Source organism: Delphinapterus leucas, chromosome 19 (genome assembly GCF_059928025.1).
Source record: "Delphinapterus leucas isolate spDelLeu-1000000601 "Yukka" chromosome 19, BTC_Dleu_Yukka2, whole genome shotgun sequence".
Lineage (NCBI taxonomy): Eukaryota > Metazoa > Chordata > Mammalia > Artiodactyla > Monodontidae > Delphinapterus > Delphinapterus leucas.
Genome location: NC_143147.1, coordinates 28831242 through 28846974, shown reverse-complemented (window position 1 = coordinate 28846974; position 15733 = coordinate 28831242). Strand labels below are relative to the sequence as shown.

At 77.0% G+C, this 15733-nt stretch overlaps 15 non-coding genes across 15 annotated transcripts; all 15 read right to left on the bottom strand.

The window, feature by feature from the left end:
* Positions 1 to 599: 599 nt before the first annotated feature.
* LOC149745509 (5S ribosomal RNA) lies at positions 600 to 718 on the bottom strand. Its single transcript, XR_016390753.1, has one exon. It is a non-coding gene; the product is annotated as a 5S ribosomal RNA (ribosomal RNA).
* A 934-nt stretch (positions 719 to 1652) lies between these two features.
* On the bottom strand, positions 1653 to 1771 carry LOC149745508 (5S ribosomal RNA). The gene has a single exon (XR_016390752.1). It is a non-coding gene; the product is annotated as a 5S ribosomal RNA (ribosomal RNA).
* Positions 1772 to 2704: 933 nt separating this feature from the next.
* Positions 2705 to 2823, bottom strand: LOC149745507 (5S ribosomal RNA). The gene has a single exon (XR_016390751.1). It is a non-coding gene; the product is annotated as a 5S ribosomal RNA (ribosomal RNA).
* A 934-nt stretch (positions 2824 to 3757) lies between these two features.
* Positions 3758 to 3876, bottom strand: LOC149745506 (5S ribosomal RNA). The gene has a single exon (XR_016390065.1). It is a non-coding gene; the product is annotated as a 5S ribosomal RNA (ribosomal RNA).
* A 932-nt stretch (positions 3877 to 4808) lies between these two features.
* On the bottom strand, positions 4809 to 4927 carry LOC149745505 (5S ribosomal RNA). Its single transcript, XR_016389753.1, has one exon. It is a non-coding gene; the product is annotated as a 5S ribosomal RNA (ribosomal RNA).
* A 934-nt stretch (positions 4928 to 5861) lies between these two features.
* LOC149745504 (5S ribosomal RNA) lies at positions 5862 to 5980 on the bottom strand. The gene has a single exon (XR_016389916.1). It is a non-coding gene; the product is annotated as a 5S ribosomal RNA (ribosomal RNA).
* A 921-nt stretch (positions 5981 to 6901) lies between these two features.
* On the bottom strand, positions 6902 to 7020 carry LOC149745503 (5S ribosomal RNA). The gene has a single exon (XR_016389905.1). It is a non-coding gene; the product is annotated as a 5S ribosomal RNA (ribosomal RNA).
* Positions 7021 to 7953: 933 nt separating this feature from the next.
* LOC149745502 (5S ribosomal RNA) lies at positions 7954 to 8072 on the bottom strand. The gene has a single exon (XR_016390750.1). It is a non-coding gene; the product is annotated as a 5S ribosomal RNA (ribosomal RNA).
* A 921-nt stretch (positions 8073 to 8993) lies between these two features.
* LOC149745501 (5S ribosomal RNA) lies at positions 8994 to 9112 on the bottom strand. The gene has a single exon (XR_016390748.1). It is a non-coding gene; the product is annotated as a 5S ribosomal RNA (ribosomal RNA).
* Positions 9113 to 10046: 934 nt separating this feature from the next.
* Positions 10047 to 10165, bottom strand: LOC149745500 (5S ribosomal RNA). The gene has a single exon (XR_016389814.1). It is a non-coding gene; the product is annotated as a 5S ribosomal RNA (ribosomal RNA).
* A 933-nt stretch (positions 10166 to 11098) lies between these two features.
* On the bottom strand, positions 11099 to 11217 carry LOC149745499 (5S ribosomal RNA). Its single transcript, XR_016390747.1, has one exon. It is a non-coding gene; the product is annotated as a 5S ribosomal RNA (ribosomal RNA).
* Positions 11218 to 12151: 934 nt separating this feature from the next.
* Positions 12152 to 12270, bottom strand: LOC149745498 (5S ribosomal RNA). The gene has a single exon (XR_016390746.1). It is a non-coding gene; the product is annotated as a 5S ribosomal RNA (ribosomal RNA).
* Positions 12271 to 13204: 934 nt separating this feature from the next.
* Positions 13205 to 13323, bottom strand: LOC149745497 (5S ribosomal RNA). The gene has a single exon (XR_016390745.1). It is a non-coding gene; the product is annotated as a 5S ribosomal RNA (ribosomal RNA).
* A 921-nt stretch (positions 13324 to 14244) lies between these two features.
* LOC149745496 (5S ribosomal RNA) lies at positions 14245 to 14363 on the bottom strand. Its single transcript, XR_016390744.1, has one exon. It is a non-coding gene; the product is annotated as a 5S ribosomal RNA (ribosomal RNA).
* Positions 14364 to 15297: 934 nt separating this feature from the next.
* LOC149745495 (5S ribosomal RNA) lies at positions 15298 to 15416 on the bottom strand. The gene has a single exon (XR_016389813.1). It is a non-coding gene; the product is annotated as a 5S ribosomal RNA (ribosomal RNA).
* Positions 15417 to 15733: the final 317 nt, after the last annotated feature.

The window sequence follows — 15733 nt, the reverse complement described above, 5'->3', positions numbered from 1 at the left end:
CCAGCCGCAGCCCGGGCCGGCCCTCCTGCCCGACAGCAGCTGGCCCGAAGCCACTGGGAGCCACCATCGTGTCGCCACGGCCCCTCAGCCCCGGCGAGGCCACCCTTGCCCGCACACCACCCGCCGAGCTCAGGAGCCCGCCCCTGGCGGCCGGCAGGCCCGGGGAAGCGGCCCCTGCCCTCGATCCCGCTCCCGCACCCGGCAGCGGCGGCGACACGGCGGGGGGCGAGGCTTTTGCCGGAGGGAGCTGTGGAGGGACACACCCACCGGCACACAGGTGGCGGCACCGGGGCGGGGCGCCGGTGGGGGCGGCCAGGTGCAGGTCGAGGGGCTCGCTGGCGGAAGGCACGGCAATCGGGCCCGCGGCGGAGCCTGGGTCCGGGCCAGGCACCCCGGGGGCGTCTGGGGTGCGGCTGCCTTCCAGGGCCGCCTTCTGGCCGCCTGGCGGGCCGGGCTGGCGGGGAGCGCCCCCTCCGGCGCGCGCGCCGTGGTGGGAGGGGCCTGAGGAGGCGGGGCCTGCAGCGGGGCCCCGGCGCGGGCGGAGCCGGCGGCCACCGCCCGCGGGCGAGTTAAAGGAGAAGGCGGAGCGGGAGGCAAAAAGCCTACAGCACCCGGTATTCCCAGGCGGTCTCCCATCCAAGTACTAACCAGGCCCGACCCTGCTTAGCTTCCGAGATCAGACGAGATCGGGCGCGTTCAGGGTGGTATGGCCGTAGACGGGGGCGGGGACGGCGGGCTGCCTCTTGAGGCCCACTTTCGCTGGCGCTTGCGCCTCACCGCCAGCCTGGCGGTCAGCCCGCCCCGGCAGGACCCCGTCGCCCGCCCAGGCAGGGGGAACGGAGGTCTCGGGTACCGGGCGGTGGCGGAGGCGGAGGGTTTGGCCACCCCCTCCCAGCCGAGGGCGGGCGTGACCCAGCGAACCCTTCGGCGCTTGGCGCCCCGCCCAAGATCCGGCCCGTCGCTCACAGGGACGTGGCCCCGGAGGCTTCAGGGCCCGGGGCCCGCGGTCCCTTGGGCATCGCCCCTGCCCGCCCACGCGGCGCTAGGCGCCGCCCAGCCGCAGCCCGGGCCGGCCCTCCTGCCCGACAGCAGCTGGCCCGAAGCCACTGGGAGCCACCATCGTGTCGCCACGGCCCCTCAGCCCCGGCGAGGCCACCCTTGCCCGCACACCACCCGCCGAGCTCAGGAGCCCGCCCCTGGCGGCCGGCAGGCCCGGGGAAGCGGCCCCTGCCCTCGATCCCGCTCCCGCACCCGGCAGCGGCGGCGACACGGCGGGGGGCGGGGCTTTTGCCGGAGGGAGCTGTGGAGGGACACACCCACCGGCACACAGGTGGCGGCCCCGGGGCGGGGCGCCGGTGGGGGCGGCCAGGTGCAGGTCGACGGGCTCGCTGGCCGAAGGGACGGCAACCGGGCCCGCGGCGGAGCCTGGGTCCGGGCCAGGCACCCCGGGGGCGTCTGGGGTGCGGGTGCCTTCCAGGGCCGCCTTCTGGCCGCCTGGCGGGCCGGGCCGGCGGGGAGCGCCCCCTCCGGCGCGCGTGCCGTGGTGGGAGGGGCCTGAGGAGGCGGGGCCTGCAGCGGGGCCCCGGCGCGGGCGGAGCCGGCGGCCACCGCCCGCGGGCGAGTTAAAGGAGAAGGCGGAGCGGGAGGCAAAAAGCCTACAGCACCCGGTATTCCCAGGCGGTCTCCCATCCAAGTACTAACCAGGCCCGACCCTGCTTAGCTTCCGAGATCAGACGAGATCGGGCGCGTTCAGGGTGGTATGGCCGTAGACGGGGGCGGGGACGGCGGGCTGCCTCTTGAGGCCCACTTTCGCTGGCGCTTGCGCCTCACCGCCAGCCTGGCGGTCAGCCCGCCCCGGCAGGACCCCGTCGCCCGCCCAGGCAGGGGGAACGGAGGTCTCGGGTACCGGGCGGTGGCGGAGGCGGAGGGTTTGGCCACCCCCTCCCAGCCGAGGGCGGGCGTGACCCAGCGAACCCTTCGGCGCTTGGCGCCCCGCCCAAGATCCGGCCCGTCGCTCACAGGGACGTGGCCCCGGAGGCTTCAGGGCCCGGGGCCCGCGGTCCCTTGGGCATCGCCCCTGCCCGCCCACGCGGCGCTAGGCGCCGCCCAGCCGCAGCCCGGGCCGGCCCTCCTGCCCGACAGCAGCTGGCCCGAAGCCACTGGGAGCCACCATCGTGTCGCCACGGCCCCTCAGCCCCGGCGAGGCCACCCTTGCCGCACACCACCCGCCGAGCTCAGGAGCCCGCCCCTGGCGGCCGGCAGGCCCGGGGAAGCGGCCCCTGCCCTCGATCCCGCTCCCGCACCCGGCAGCGGCGGCGACACGGCGGGGGGCGAGGCTTTTGCCGGAGGGAGCTGTGGAGGGACACACCCACCGGCACACAGGTGGCGGCACCGGGGCGGGGCGCCGGTGGGGGCGGCCAGGTGCAGGTCGAGGGGCTCGCTGGCGGAAGGCACGGCAATCGGGCCCGCGGCGGAGCCTGGGTCCGGGCCAGGCACCCCGGGGGCGTCTGGGGTGCGGCTGCCTTCCAGGGCCGCCTTCTGGCCGCCTGGCGGGCCGGGCTGGCGGGGAGCGCCCCCTCCGGCGCGCGCGCCGTGGTGGGAGGGGCCTGAGGAGGCGGGGCCTGCAGCGGGGCCCCGGCGCGGGCGGAGCCGGCGGCCACCGCCCGCGGGCGAGTTAAAGGAGAAGGCGGAGCGGGAGGCAAAAAGCCTACAGCACCCGGTATTCCCAGGCGGTCTCCCATCCAAGTACTAACCAGGCCCGACCCTGCTTAGCTTCCGAGATCAGACGAGATCGGGCGCGTTCAGGGTGGTATGGCCGTAGACGGGGGCGGGGACGGCGGGCTGCCTCTTGAGGCCCACTTTCGCTGGCGCTTGCGCCTCACCGCCAGCCTGGCGGTCAGCCCGCCCCGGCAGGACCCCGTCGCCCGCCCAGGCAGGGGGAACGGAGGTCTCGGGTACCGGGCGGTGGCGGAGGCGGAGGGTTTGGCCACCCCCTCCCAGCCGAGGGCGGGCGTGACCCAGCGAACCCTTCGGCGCTTGGCGCCCCGCCCAAGATCCGGCCCGTCGCTCACAGGGACGTGGCCCCGGAGGCTTCAGGGCCCGGGGCCCGCGGTCCCTTGGGCATCGCCCCTGCCCGCCCACGCGGCGCTAGGCGCCGCCCAGCCGCAGCCCGGGCCGGCCCTCCTGCCCGACAGCAGCTGGCCCGAAGCCACTGGGAGCCACCATCGTGTCGCCACGGCCCCTCAGCCCCGGCGAGGCCACCCTTGCCCGCACACCACCCGCCGAGCTCAGGAGCCCGCCCCTGGCGGCCGGCAGGCCCGGGGAAGCGGCCCCTGCCCTCGATCCCGCTCCCGCACCCGGCAGCGGCGGCGACACGGCGGGGGGCGGGGCTTTTGCCGGAGGGAGCTGTGGAGGGACACACCCACCGGCACACAGGTGGCGGCCCCGGGGCGGGGCGCCGGTGGGGGCGGCCAGGTGCAGGTCGACGGGCTCGCTGGCCGAAGGGACGGCAACCGGGCCCGCGGCGGAGCCTGGGTCCGGGCCAGGCACCCCGGGGGCGTCTGGGGTGCGGGTGCCTTCCAGGGCCGCCTTCTGGCCGCCTGGCGGGCCGGGCCGGCGGGGAGCGCCCCCTCCGGCGCGCGTGCCGTGGTGGGAGGGGCCTGAGGAGGCGGGGCCTGCAGCGGGGCCCCGGCGCGGGCGGAGCCGGCGGCCACCGCCCGCGGGCGAGTTAAAGGAGAAGGCGGAGCGGGAGGCAAAAAGACTACAGCACCCGGTATTCCCAGGCGGTCTCCCATCCAAGTACTAACCAGGCCCGACCCTGCTTAGCTTCCGAGATCAGACGAGATCGGGCGCGTTCAGGGTAGTATGGCCGTAGACGGGGGCGGGGACGGCGGGCTGCCTCTTGAGGCCCACTTTCGCTGGCGCTTGCGCCTCACCGCCAGCCTGGCGGTCAGCCCGCCCCGGCAGGACCCCGTCGCCCGCCCAGGCAGGGGGAACGGAGGTCTCGGGTACCGGGCGGTGGCGGAGGCGGAGGGTTTGGCCACCCCCTCCCAGCCGAGGGCGGGCGTGACCCAGCGAACCCTTCGGCGCTTGGCGCCCCGCCAAGATCCCGCCCGTCGCTCACAGGGACGTGGCCCCGGAGGCTTCAGGGCCCGGGGCCCGCGGTCCCTTGGGCATCGCCCCTGCCCGCCCACGCGGCGCTAGGCGCCGCCCAGCCGCAACCCGGGCCGGCCCTCCTGCCCGACAGCAGCTGCCCGAAGCCACTGGGAGCCACCATCGTGTCGCCACGGCCCCTCAGCCCCGGCGAGGCCACCCTTGCCCGCACACCACCTGCCGGGCTCAGGAGCCCGCCCCTGGCGGCCGGCAGGCCCGGGGAAGCGGCCCCTGCCCTCGATCCCGCTCCCGCACCCGGCCGCGGCGGCGACACGGCGGGGGGCGAGGCTTTTGCCGGAGGGAGCTGTGGAGGGACACACCCACCGGCACACAGGTGGCGGCACCGGGGCGGGGCGCCGGTGGGGGCGGCCAGGTGCAGGTCGACGGGCTCGCTGGCGGAAGGCACGGCAATCGGTCCCGCGGCGGAGCCTGGGTCCGGGCCAGGCACCCCGGGGGCGTCTGGGGTGCGGCTGCCTTCCAGGGCCGCCTTCTGGCCGCCTGGCGGGCCGGGCTGGCGGGGAGCGCCCCCTCCGGCGCGCGCGCCGTGGTGGGAGGGGCCTGAGGAGGCGGGGCCTGCAGCGGGGCCCCGGCGCGGGCGGAGCCGGCGGCCACCGCCCGCGGGCGAGTTAAAGGAGAAGGCGGAGCGGGAGGCAAAAAGCCTACAGCACCCGGTATTCCCAGGCGGTCTCCCATCCAAGTACTAACCAGGCCCGACCCTGCTTAGCTTCCGAGATCAGAGGAGATCGGGCGCGTTCAGGGTGGTATGGCCGTAGACGGGGGCGGGGACGGCGGGCTGCCTCTTGAGGCCCACTTTCGCTGGCGCTTGCGCCTCACCGCCAGCCTGGCGGTCAGCCCGCCCCGGCAGGACCCCGTCGCCCGCCCAGGCAGGGGGAACGGAGGTCTCGGGTACCGGGCGGTGGCGGAGGCGGAGGGTTTGGCCACCCCCTCCCAGCCGAGGGCGGGCGTGACCCAGCGAACCCTTCGGCGCTTGGCGCCCCGCCCAAGATCCGGCCCGTCGCTCACAGGGACGTGGCCCCGGAGGCTTCAGGGCCCGGGGCCCGCGGTCCCTTGGGCATCGCCCCTGCCCGCCCACGCGGTGCTAGGCGCCGCCCAGCCGCAGCCCGGGCCGGCCCTCCTGCCCGACAGAAGCTGGCCCGAAGCCACTGGGAGCCACCGTCGTGTCGCCACGGCCCCTCAGCCCCGGCGAGGCCACCCTTGCCCGCACACCACCCGCCGAGCTCAGGAGCCCGCCCCTGGCGGCCGGCAGGCCCGGGGAAGCGGCCCCTGCCCTCGATCCCGCTCCCGCACCCGGCCGCGGCGGCGACACGGCGGGGGGCGGGGCTTTTGCCGGAGGGAGCTGTGGAGGGACACACCCACCGGCACACAGGTGGCGGCCCCGGGGCGGGGCGCCGGTGGGGGCGGCAAGGTGCAGGTCGAGGGGCTCGCTGGCCGAAGGGACGGCAACCGGGCCCGCGGCGGAGCCTGGGTCCGGGCCAGGCACCCCGGGGGCGTCTGGGGTGCGGCTGCCTTCCAGGGCCGCCTTCTGGCCGCCTGGCGGGCCGGGCCGGCGGGGAGCGCCCCCTCCGGCGCGCGCGCCGTGGTGGGAGGGGCCTGAGGAGGCGGGGCCTGCAGCGGGGCCCCGGCGCGGGCGGAGCCGGCGGCCACCGCCCGCGGGCGAGTTAAAGGAGAAGGCGGAGCAGGAGGCAAAAAGCCTACAGCACCCGGTATTCCCAGGCGGTCTCCCATCCAAGTACTAACCAGGCCCGACCCTGCTTAGCTTCCGAGATCAGACGAGATCGGGCGCGTCCAGGGTGGTATGGCCGTAGACGGGGGCGGGGACGGCGGGCTGCCTCCTGAGGCCCACTTTCGCTGTCGCTTGCGCCTCACCGCCAGCCTGGCGGTCAGCCCGCCCCGGCAGGAACCCGTCGCCCGCCCAGGCAGGGGGAACGGAGGTCTCGGGTACCGGGCGGTGGCGGAGGCGGAGGGTTTGGCCACCCCCTCCCAGCCGAGGGCGGGCGTGACCCAGCGAACCCTTCGGCGCTTGGCGCCCCGCCCAAGATCCGGCCCGTCGCTCACAGGGACGTGGCCGCGGAGGCTTCAGGGCCCGGGGCCCGCGGTCCCTTGGGCATCGCCCCTGCCCGCCGACGCGGCGCTAGGAGCCGCCCAGCCGCAGCCCGGGCCGGCCCTCCTGCCCGACAGCAGCTGGCCCGAAGCCACTGGGAGCCACCATCGTGTCGCCACGGCCCCTCAGCCCCGGCGAGGCCACCCTTGCCCGCACACCACCCGCCGGGCTCAGTAGCCCGCCCCTGGCGGCCGGCAGGCCAGGGGAAGCGGCCCCTGCCCTCGATCCCGCTCCCGCACCCGGCCGCGGCGGTGACACGGCGGGGGGCGGGGCTTTTGCCGGAGGGAGCTGTGGAGGGACACACCCACCGGCACACAGGTGGCGGCCCCGGGGCGGGGCGCCGGTGGGGGCGGCCAGGTGCAGGTCGAGGGGCTCGCTGACCGAAGGGACGGCAACCGGGCCCGCAGCGGAGCCTGGGTCCGGGCCAGGCACCCCGGGGCGTCTGGGGTGCGGCTGCCTTCCAGGGCCGCCTTCTGGCCGGGCCGGCGGGGAGCGCCCCCTCCGGCGCGCGCGCCGTGGTGGGAGGGGCCTGAGGAGGCGGGGCCTGCAGCGGGGCCCCGGCGCGGGCGGAGCCGGCGGCCACCGCCCGCGGGCGAGTTAAAGGAGAAGGCGGAGCGGGAGGCAAAAAGCCTACAGCACCCGGTATTCCCAGGCGGTCTCCCATCCAAGTACTAACCAGGCCCGACCCTGCTTAGCTTCCGAGATCAGACGAGATCGGGCGCGTCCAGGGTGGTATGGCCGTAGACGGGGGCGGGGACGGCGGGCTGCCTCTTGAGGCCCACTTTCGCTGGCGCTTGCGCCTCACCGCCAGCCTGGAGGTCAGCCCGCCCTGGCAGGACCCCGTCGCCCGCCCAGGCAGGGGGAACGGAGGTCTCGGGTACCGGGCGGTGGCGGAGGCGGAGGGTTTGGCCACCCCCTCCCAGCCGAGGGCGGGCGTGACCCAGCGAACCCTTCGGCGCTTGGCGCCCCGCCAAGATCCCGCCCGTCGCTCACAGGGACGTGGCCCCGGAGGCTTCAGTGCCCGGGGCCCGCGGTCCCTTGGGCATCGCCCCTGCCCGCCCACGCGGCGCTAGGCGCCGCCCAGCCGCAGCCCGGGCCGGCCCTCCTGCCCGACAGCAGCTGGCCCGAAGCCACTGGGAGCCACCATCGTGTCGCCACGGCCCCTCAGCCCCGGCGAGGCCACCCTTGCCCGCACACCACCCGCCGAGCTCAGGAGCCCGCCCCTGGCGGCCGGCAGGCCCGGGGAAGCGGCCCCTGCCCTCGATCCCGCTCCCGCACACGGCCGCGGCGGCGACACGGCGGGGGGCGGGGCTTTTGCCGGAGGGAGCTGTGGAGGGACACACCCACCGGCACACAGGTGGCGGCCCCGGGGCGGGGCGCCGGTGGGGGCGGCCAGGTGCAGGTCGAGGGGCTCGCTGGCGGAAGGCACGGCAACCGGGCCCGCGGCGGAGCCTGGGTCCGGGCCAGGCACCCCGGGGGCGTCTGGGGTGCGGCTGCCTTCCAGGGCCGCCTTCTGGCCGCCTGGCGGGCCGGGCCGGCGGGGAGCGCCCCCTCCGGCGCGCGCGCCGTGGTGGGAGGGGCCTGAGGAGGCGGGGCCTGCAGCGGGGCCCCGGCGCGGGCGGAGCCGGCGGCCACCGCCCGCGGGCGAGTTAAAGGAGAAGGCGGAGCAGGAGGCAAAAAGCCTACAGCACCCGGTATTCCCAGGCGGTCTCCCATCCAAGTACTAACCAGGCCCGACCCTGCTTAGCTTCCGAGATCAGACGAGATCGGGCGCGTTCAGGGTGGTATGGCCGTAGACGGGGGCGGGGACGGCGGGCTGCCTCCTGAGGCCCACTTTCGCTGTCGCTTGCGCCTCACCGCCAGCCTGGCGGTCAGCCCGCCCCGGCAGGAACCCGTCGCCCGCCCAGGCAGGGGGAACGGAGGTCTCGGGTACCGGGCGGTGGCGGAGGCGGAGGGTTTGGCCACCCCCTCCCAGCCGAGGGCGGGCGTGACCCAGCGAACCCTTCGGCGCTTGGCGCCCCGCCCAAGATCCGGCCCGTCGCTCACAGGGACGTGGCCCCGGAGGCTTCAGGGCCCGGGGCCCGCGGTCCCTTGGGCATCGCCCCTGTCCGCCCACGCGGCGCTAGGCGCCGCCCGGCCGCAGCCCGGGCCGGCCCTCCTGCCCGACAGCAGCTGGCCCGAAGCCACTGGGAGCCACCATCGTGTCGCCACGGCCCCTCAGCCCCGGCGAGGCCACCCTTGCCCGCACACCACCCGCCGAGCTCAGGAGCCCGCCCCTGGCGGCTGGCAGGCCCGGGGAAGCGGCCCCTGCCCTCGATCCCGCTCCCGCACCCGGCCGCGGCGGCGACACGGCGGGGGGCGGGGCTTTTGCCGGAGGGAGCTGTGGAGGGACACACCCACCGGCACACAGGTGGCGGCCCCGGGGCGGGGCGCCGGTGGGGGCGGCCAGGTGCAGGTCGAGGGGCTCGCTGGCCGAAGGGAAGGCAACCGGGCCCGCGGCGGAGCCTGGGTCCGGGCCAGGCACCCCGGGGCGTCTGGGGTGCGGCTGCCTTCCAGGGCCGCCTTCTGGCCGGGCCGGCGGGGAGCGCCCCCTCCGGCGCGCGCGCCGTGGTGGGAGGGGCCTGAGGAGGCGGGGCCTGCAGCGGGGCCCCGGCGCGGGCGGAGCCGGCGGCCACCGCCCGCGGGCGAGTTAAAGGAGAAGGCGGAGCGGGAGGCAAAAAGCCTACAGCACCCGGTATTCCCAGGCGGTCTCCCATCCAAGTACTAACCAGGCCCGACCCTGCTTAGCTTCCGAGATCAGACGAGATCGGGCGCGTTCAGGGTGGTATGGCCGTAGACGGGGGCGGGGACGGCGGGCTGCCTCTTGAGGCCCACTTTCGCTGGCGCTTGCGCCTCACCGCCAGCCTGGCGGTCAGCCCGCCCCGGCAGGACCACGTCGCCCGCCCAGGCAGGGGGAACGGAGGTCTCGGGTACCGGGCGGTGGCGGAGGCGGAGGGTTTGGCCACCCCCTCCCAGCCGAGGGCGGGTGTGACCCAGCGAACCCTTCCGCGCTTGGCGCCCCGCCCAAGATCCGGCCCGTCGCACACAGGGACGTGGTCCCGGAGGCTTCAGGGCCCGGGGCCCGCGGTCCCTTGGGCATCGCCCCTGCCCGCCCACGCGGCGCTAGGCGCCGCCCAGCCGCAGCCCGGGCCGGCCCTCCTGCCCGACAGCAGCTGGCCCGAAGCCACTGGGAGCCACCATCGTGTCGCCACGGCCCCTCAGCCCCGGCGAGGCCACCCTTGCCCGCACACCACCCGCCGAGCTCAGGAGCCCGCCCCTGGCGGCCGGCAGGCCCGGGGAAGCGGCCCCTGCCCTCGATCCCGCTCCCGCACCCGGCAGCGGCGGCGACACGGCGGGGGGCGGGGCTTTTGCCGGAGGGAGCTGTGGAGGGACACACCCACCGGCACACAGGTGGCGGCCCCGGGGCGGGGCGCCGGTGGGGGCGGCCAGGTGCAGGTCGACGGGCTCGCTGGCCGAAGGGACGGCAACCGGGCCCGCGGCGGAGCCTGGGTCCGGGCCAGGCACCCCGGGGGCGTCTGGGGTGCGGCTGCCTTCCAGGGCCGCCTTCTGGCCGCCTGGCGGGCCGGGCCGGCGGGGAGCGCCCCCTCCGGCGCGCGTGCCGTGGTGGGAGGGGCCTGAGGAGGCGGGGCCTGCAGCGGGGCCCCGGCGCGGGCGGAGCCGGCGGCCACCGCCCGCGGGCGAGTTAAAGGAGAAGGCGGAGCGGGAGGCAAAAAGCCTACAGCACCCGGTATTCCCAGGCGGTCTCCCATCCAAGTACTAACCAGGCCCGACCCTGCTTAGCTTCCGAGATCAGACGAGATCGGGCGCGTTCAGGGTAGTATGGCCGTAGACGGGGGCGGGGACGGCGGGCTGCCTCTTGAGGCCCACTTTCGCTGGCGCTTGCGCCTCACCGCCAGCCTGGCGGTCAGCCCGCCCCGGCAGGACCCCGTCGCCCGCCCAGGCAGGGGGAACGGAGGTCTCGGGTACCGGGCGGTGGCGGAGGCGGAGGGTTTGGCCACCCCCTCCCAGCCGAGGGCGGGCGTGACCCAGCGAACCCTTCGGCGCTTGGCGCCCCGCCAAGATCCCGCCCGTCGCTCACAGGGACGTGGCCCCGGAGGCTTCAGTGCCCGGGGCCCGCGGTCCCTTGGGCATCGCCCCTGCCCGCCCACGCGGCGCTAGGCGCCGCCCAGCCGCAACCCGGGCCGGCCCTCCTGCCCGACAGCAGCTGGCCCGAAGCCACTGGGAGCCACCATCGTGTCGCCACGGCCCCTCAGCCCCGGCGAGGCCACCCTTGCCCGCACACCACCTGCCGGGCTCAGGAGCCCGCCCCTGGCGGCCGGCAGGCCCGGGGAAGCGGCCCCTGCCCTCGATCCCGCTCCCGCACCCGGCCGCGGCGGCGACACGGCGGGGGGCGAGGCTTTTGCCGGAGGGAGCTGTGGAGGGACACACCCACCGGCACACAGGTGGCGGCACCGGGGCGGGGCGCCGGTGGGGGCGGCCAGGTGCAGGTCGATGGGCTCGCTGGCGGAAGGCACGGCAATCGGGCCCGCGGCGGAGCCTGGGTCCGGGCCAGGCACCCCGGGGGCGTCTGGGGTGCGGCTGCCTTCCAGGGCCGCCTTCTGGCCGCCTGGCGGGCCGGGCTGGCGGGGAGCGCCCCCTCCGGCGCGCGCGCCGTGGTGGGAGGGGCCTGAGGAGGCGGGGCCTGCAGCGGGGCCCCGGCGCGGGCGGAGCCGGCGGCCACCGCCCGCGGGCGAGTTAAAGGAGAAGGCGGAGCGGGAGGCAAAAAGCCTACAGCACCCGGTATTCCCAGGCGGTCTCCCATCCAAGTACTAACCAGGCCCGACCCTGCTTAGCTTCCGAGATCAGACGAGATCGGGCGCGTTCAGGGTGGTATGGCCGTAGACGGGGGCGGGGACGGCGGGCTGCCTCTTGAGGCCCACTTTCGCTGGCGCTTGCGCCTCACCGCCAGCCTGGCGGTCAGCCCGCCCCGGCAGGACCCCGTCGCCCGCCCAGGCAGGGGGAACGGAGGTCTCGGGTACCGGGCGGTGGCGGAGGCGGAGGGTTTGGCCACCCCCTCCCAGCCGAGGGCGGGCGTGACCCAGCGAACCCTTCGGCGCTTGGCGCCCCGCCCAAGATCCGGCCCGTCGCTCACAGGGACGTGGCCCCGGAGGCTTCAGGGCCCGGGGCCCGCGGTCCCTTGGGCATCGCCCCTGCCCGCCCACGCGGCGCTAGGCGCCGCCCAGCCGCAGCCCGGGCCGGCCCTCCTGCCCGACAGCAGCTGGCCCGAAGCCACTGGGAGCCACCATCGTGTCGCCACGGCCCCTCAGCCCCGGCGAGGCCACCCTTGCCCGCACACCACCCGCCGAGCTCAGGAGCCCGCCCCTGGCGGCCGGCAGGCCCGGGGAAGCGGCCCCTGCCCTCGATCCCGCTCCCGCACCCGGCCGCGGCGGCGACACGGCGGGGGGCGGGGCTTTTGCCGGAGGGAGCTGTGGAGGGACACACCCACCGGCACACAGGTGGCGGCCCCGGGGCGGGGCGCCGGTGGGGGCGGCCAGGTGCAGGTCGAGGGGCTCGCTGGCCGAAGGGACGGCAACCGGGCCCGCGGCGGAGCCTGGGTCCGGGCCAGGCACCCCGGGGGCGTCTGGGGTGCGGCTGCCTTCCAGGGCCGCCTTCTGGCCGCCTGGCGGGCCGGGCCGGCGGGGAGCGCCCCCTCCGGCGCGCGCGCCGTGGTGGGAGGGGCCTGAGGAGGCGGGGCCTGCAGCGGGGCCCCGGCGCGGGCGGAGCCGGCGGCCACCGCCCGCGGGCGAGTTAAAGGAGAAGGCGGAGCAGGAGGCAAAAAGCCTACAGCACCCGGTATTCCCAGGCGGTCTCCCATCCAAGTACTAACCAGGCCCGACCCTGCTTAGCTTCCGAGATCAGACGAGATCGGGCGCGTTCAGGGTGGTATGGCCGTAGACGGGGGCGGGGACGGCGGGCTGCCTCCTGAGGCCCACTTTCGCTGTCGCTTGCGCCTCACCGCCAGCCTGGCGGTCAGCCCGCCCCGGCAGGAACCCGTCGCCCGCCCAGGCAGGGGGAACGGAGGTCTCGGGTACCGGGCGGTGGCGGAGGCGGAGGGTTTGGCCACCCCCTCCCAGCCGAGGGCGGGCGTGACCCAGCGAACCCTTCGGCGCTTGGCGCCCCGCCCAAGATCCGGCCCGTCGCTCACAGGGACGTGGCCCCGGAGGCTTCAGGGCCCGGGGCCCGCGGTCCCTTGGGCATCGCCCCTGTCCGCCCACGCGGCGCTAGGCGCCGCCCGGCCGCAGCCCGGGCCGGCCCTCCTGCCCGACAGCAGCTGGCCCGAAGCCACTGGGAGCCACCATCGTGTCGCCACGGCCCCTCAGCCCCGGCGAGGCCACCCTTGCCCGCACACCACCCGCCGAGCTCAGGAGCCCGCCCCTGGCGGCTGGCAGGCCCGGGGAAGCGGCCCCTGCCCTCGATCCCGCTCCCGCACCCGGCCGCGGCGGCGACACGGCGGGGGGCGGGGCTTTTGCCGGAGGGAGCTGTGGAGGGACACACCCACCGGCACACAGGTGGCGGCCCCGGGGCGGGGCGCCGGTGGGGGCGGCCAGGTGCAGGTCGACGGGCTCGCTGGCCGAAGGGACGGCAACCGGGCCCGCGGCGGAGCCTGGGTCCGGGCCAGGCACCCCGGGGGCGTCTGGGGTGCGGCTGCCTTCCAGGGCCGCCTTCTGGCCGCCTGGCGGGCCGGGCCGGCGGGGAGCGCCCCCTCCGGCGCGCGCGCCGTGGTGGGAAGGGCCTGAGGAGGCGGGGCCTGCAGCGGGGCCCCGGCGCCGGCGGAGCCGGCGGCCACCGCCCGCGGGCGAGTTAAAGGAGAAGGCGGAGCGGGAGGCAAAAAGCCTACAGCACCCGGTATTCCCAGGCGGTCTCCCATCCAAGTACTAACCAGGCCCGACCCTGCTTAGCTTCCGAGATCAGACGAGATCGGGCGCGTTCAGGGTGGTATGGCCGTAGACGGGGGCGGGGACGGCGGGCTGCCTCTTGAGGCCCACTTTCGCTGGCGCTTGCGCCTCACCGCCAGCCTGGAGGTCAGCCCGCCCCGGCAGGACCCCGTCGCCCGCCCAGGCAGGGGGAACGGAGGTCTCGGGTACCGGGCAGTGGCGGAGGCGGAGGGTTTGGCCACCCCCTCCCAGCCGAGGGCGGGCGTGACCCAGCGAACCCTTCGGCGCTTGGCGCCCCGCCCAAGATCCGGCCCGTCGCTCACAGGGACGTGGCCGCGGAGGCTTCAGGGCCCGGGGCCCGCGGTCCCTTGGGCATCGCCCCTGCCCGCCGACGCGGCGCTAGGAGCCGCCCAGCCGCAGCCCGGGCCGGCCCTCCTGCCCGACAGCAGCTGGCCCGAAGCCACTGGGAGCCACCATCGTGTCGCCACGGCCCCTCAGCCCCGGCGAGGCCACCCTTGCCCGCACACCACCCGCCGGGCTCAGTAGCCCGCCCCTGGCGGCCGGCAGGCCAGGGGAAGCGGCCCCTGCCCTCGATCCCGCTCCCGCACCCGGCCGCGGCGGTGACACGGCGGGGGGCGGGGCTTTTGCCGGAGGGAGCTGTGGAGGGACACACCCACCGGCACACAGGTGGCGGCCCCGGGGCGGGGCGCCGGTGGGGGCGGCCAGGTGCAGGTCGAGGGGCTCGCTGGCCGAAGGGAAGGCAACCGGGCCCGCGGCGGAGCCTGGGTCCGGGCCAGGCACCCCGGGGCGTCTGGGGTGCGGCTGCCTTCCTGGGCCGCCTTCTGGCCGGGCCGGCGGGGAGCGCCCCCTCCGGCGCGCGCGCCGTGGTGGGAGGGGCCTGAGGAGGCGGGGCCTGCAGCGGGGCCCCGGCGCGGGCGGAGCCGGCGGCCACCGCCCGCGGGCGAGTTAAAGGAGAAGGCGGAGCGGGAGGCAAAAAGCCTACAGCACCCGGTATTCCCAGGCGGTCTCCCATCCAAGTACTAACCAGGCCCGACCCTGCTTAGCTTCCGAGATCAGACGAGATCGGGCGCGTTCAGGGTGGTATGGCCGTAGACGGGGGCGGGGACGGCGGGCTGCCTCTTGAGGCCCACTTTCGCTGGCGATTGCGCCTCACCGCCAGCCTGGCGGTCAGCCCGCCCCGGCAGGACCACGTCGCCCGCCCAGGCAGGGGGAACGGAGGTCTCGGGTACCGGGCGGTGGCGGAGGCGGAGGGTTTGGCCACCCCCTCCCAGCCGAGGGCGGGTGTGACCCAGCGAACCCTTCCGCGCTTGGCGCCCCGCCCAAGATCCGGCCCGTCGCACACAGGGACGTGGTCCCGGAGGCTTCAGGGCCCGGGGCCCGCGGTCCCTTGGGCATCGCCCCTGCCCGCCCACGCGGCGCTAGGCGCCGCCCAGCCGCAGCCCGGGCCGGCCCTCCTGCCCGACAGCAGCTGGCCCGAAGCCACTGGGAGCCACCATCGTGTCGCCACGGCCCCTCAGCCCCGGCGAGGCCACCCTTGCCCGCACACCACCCGCCGAGCTCAGGAGCCCGCCCCTGGCGGCCGGCAGGCCCGGGGAAGCGGCCCCTGCCCTCGATCCCGCTCCCGCACCCGGCAGCGGCGGCGACACGGCGGGGGGCGGGGCTTTTGCCGGAGGGAGCTGTGGAGGGACACACCCACCGGCACACAGGTGGCGGCCCCGGGGCGGGGCGCCGGTGGGGGCGGCCAGGTGCAGGTCGACGGGCTCGCTGGCCGAAGGGACGGCAACCGGGCCCGCGGCGGAGCCTGGGTCCGGGCCAGGCACCCCGGGGGCGTCTGGGGTGCGGCTGCCTTCCAGGGCCGCCTTCTGGCCGCCTGGCGGGCCGGGCCGGCGGGGAGCGCCCCCTCCGGCGCGCGTGCCGTGGTGGGAGGGGCCTGAGGAGGCGGGGCCTGCAGCGGGGCCCCAGCGCGGGCGGAGCCGGCGGCCACCGCCCGCGGGCGAGTTAAAGGAGAAGGCGGAGCGGGAGGCAAAAAGCCTACAGCACCCGGTATTCCCAGGCGGTCTCCCATCCAAGTACTAACCAGGCCCGACCCTGCTTAGCTTCCGAGATCAGACGAGATCGGGCGCGTTCAGGGTAGTATGGCCGTAGACGGGGGCGGGGACGGCGGGCTGCCTCTTGAGGCCCACTTTCGCTGGCGCTTGCGCCTCACCGCCAGCCTGGCGGTCAGCCCGCCCCGGCAGGACCCCGTCGCCCGCCCAGGCAGGGGGAACGGAGGTCTCGGGTACCGGGCGGTGGCGGAGGCGGAGGGTTTGGCCACCCCCTCCCAGCCGAGGGCGGGCGTGACCCAGCGAACCCTTCGGCGCTTGGCGCCCCGCCAAGATCCCGCCCGTCGCTCACAGGGACGTGGCCCCGGAGGCTTCAGTGCCCGGGGCCCGCGGTCCCTTGGGCATCGCCCCTGCCCGCCCAC